Below are 3,189 nucleotides of genomic sequence, written 5' to 3' on the forward strand. Positions count from 1 at the left end.
GATCTTCATCAGAAATCTCCACCATGACATTACTCAAATCTGTTATGATTCTCAGGAACTCATCAATGTTGCTCTCGATGGATAGAGACTCATTCATATGATAACCGTATAGGCACTGCTTCAAGTACATCCTGTTCGGAAGCGATGTAGACATATACTGAGCATCCAGTATCTTCAGCATACCAACTGCAGTCTTTTCTTTAATGATCTTCCTCAAGATCTGATCGGTAACATACATGATGATGGTGCTTCGCACCTTCCTCTGCTTCTCAGCCAAAGATGCATCAACTTGCTTCTTCGAGTCTGATTCATCTTTGACTCCCTTCAGCTTTACATCTTCAGATCTTCCCTCTGACTTCTTCAGATCTTCTTCTTGACTTATTAGAGCATCCCTAAGTCCAAGAAGATCAAGGTTCGCCAGTAACCTTTCCTTCCACATGTTGTAATCAATCGATCTGTTGAACTTTTCCATCTCGACCTTTGCCTTCACCATCTTGACGATATCTCTTCGTCACAGCCAATCAACAAACTTTGATTCCTCCCTAAACAGCTAGAACCTGGCTCTGATACCACATGTTGCGGAATCGAGTAAGTATGAGATGTAATTCGTTTCTAATCGAATCGCAACAATGGAAGAAGAATTTGTGTGATCGGTGTTGAGATCTATGAGAATCACAATCTAAAAACTCAAATAACACAGCAAAATGTTATCCAGTTCGAGCACAAACCGCGACTCTACGTCTGGCCGAGGATCTCCTCGGAATTCACTAAGCTCAGTGAATCTTAACGCCGCCGTATCACCTCACCGTAACTCTCACCGGAAAAGCCCCGAAAGAAAACGCTTACCGCCCGTAGAATCGTATTTCTCTCTCTATCGCTTTTCTCTCTCACCGTGTTTCCCAGAGACTCACACACACTACAACTTGTCACACAAGCTAGATAATAACCGACGAAGGCCTCTAGCTGTGGACCCCACTCTGTAACAAACTTTCGAAACGAAAGTGATGCGCCGTATCGACTTAGATTGAACCGACTCCTAAACCGGAAATCAATTACAAATCTAACAACCAGATCAAAACCGATTCTGATTTCCATGGAGTCTTGCTAACCAACTCTTGACATGTTCATACAAAAATAAATTTTAATAGTCGTTTCTTGAAGTAATCACCATTTTAATGTAGAATTATGGATAAAAATGATCTAACAAACATTTATAAATCGATATAAATTAGCTTGGTAGAGTTGAATAACTCTTAAATTAGCTTAGTTATCTAGCTGATGTCAATGTGTTTGTGATAAATCTGTATTCCTAATACTTCTTGATTTACTTACTATCAAAATTTCTGTAATATATGGTTTTTAATAGCATATACCTTATGCAATTTTTTTGACACAAGTTTATTTATTTAATAGTATTGATATTAATCCTTCCAAAAAGATAGGAGAGGTAGATCATGAGTTACCTTACATATATCATGTTGCCGCTTATAAATGATATTACATGAGTGGATATTACATCCCCTGCAATGAGTAATTAAGTATAATATCTTATGTGTATTAGGGAACTGCTAATGGGCAACTAAGTAGAATATCTTATGTGTATTAGGGGAAATGCTAATAGGCAAAAACAATTTCCATTGTAGTATTTGATTTTTATGGAAACTATTAATGACGGCTGTAATATATCATACGATTTGCACATTAGTTTCGGCATGGTCCATTTCTTATATAAGCCTGCTCCATTTCGTATTAATATATAAAGGCAAAATTTCATAAAAACATCTCAATTAAATTTCGTTAAGCTTTTTAATACTTAAATTTTTTTTACTTAAAAATTTTATACTCAATTTAATACTTTAACTAATTATTTTGCTCATTTTAATACATACTTTTAAATTTATGCACATGTTAATACACAAACTGTATTTATTTTAGTCAAAAATATTAATAAGTTACAAATGAAATTAAAAAAAATATCTTTAAAATTCACAAATAATCTTTTAAAATTCTAATTTTATTTATGTTTTAGAAATAAAAGTAACTAAATTTTGAATAATTTTAAATGGTGTGATAAAAGTTTTAAAATTTAAATATCAAGTTAGTTTGTTGTCTGAAATAGAAAACTAATTTATTTATTTTTCCTTTATAGTTAATTGTTTTTAAAATTTAAAAATTTCTCCATAATTTTTTTACTTTATTTCCTAAAAATTCAAATAAAAGTACATTTTAAAGTTTTTTCTTAAATTTTGTTTGAAATTTATTAAGATTTTTGATTAAAATAATCATAGTTTAAGTATCAAAACAGACACATGTTTAAAATTTTATGTATTAAAATGGGCCAAATAATTAGTTAAGGTATTAAACTGGATAATGAAAAAAAAAATCGGTATTAAAAAAATTAAACAAAATTTAGTTGGAATAATTTTATGGAATTTTCTCATATATAAACAAAAATATATAATGTATATGTTTTTTTTATTAGTTTTTGGTTATATGGTCCATCAATGGCAAGCATTTTATTGGCCCAACGTTTTTTCCTATGAAAATCTGTTCAAAATTAGTAAATACTTGTTTAAGATTTTTCGCACGAATTAAAAAAATTATAAATTTTTCTGTTTTATTCCTATTTACTATAACTTTTTGGTTGGTTTTATTACTTAATAAATTAAAATAAGAATTAAAAACTGGAAAATGCATTTAAATATGCATTAGAAATATAAAACAACACTTATAATGAAACAAAAATTTAAAACTAAAACAGCACAATACGAAACGAAGGAAATAAATCTATCTTATTAATACAAAATTAACCATAATTATTCAACCCGTGGCACGGATCTCAACCTAGTATACTATATACTCTCAAAATGTTTTCTACAAATAACAATATGATTTTGTTCACCAAAAGAAATATTGATTTATTCTTTTATGAACCAGATTGTGGATGGCTCATAACCAAGAGATTATGATTTGTAATCTTTTCATTTATCTATGACGGTGTAATCTCCTATATAAGGAACCTCTATGTTATGAATAAAGATAGACTTTTCCATTACTTTTATAACACGTTATCAGCACGAAACTCTAAAACCCTAAGCTAAAACCAAATCGAAAAAACCCTAACCCTAGCCGCAACCCGACGAACCCTAAACCCCGATCGCGTCTCTTGTTCCCGCATCTGTTCCAGCT

Source organism: Brassica oleracea, chromosome C9 (assembly GCF_000695525.1).
Source record: "Brassica oleracea var. oleracea cultivar TO1000 chromosome C9, BOL, whole genome shotgun sequence".
NCBI classification, from domain to species: Eukaryota; Viridiplantae; Streptophyta; class Magnoliopsida; order Brassicales; family Brassicaceae; genus Brassica; species Brassica oleracea.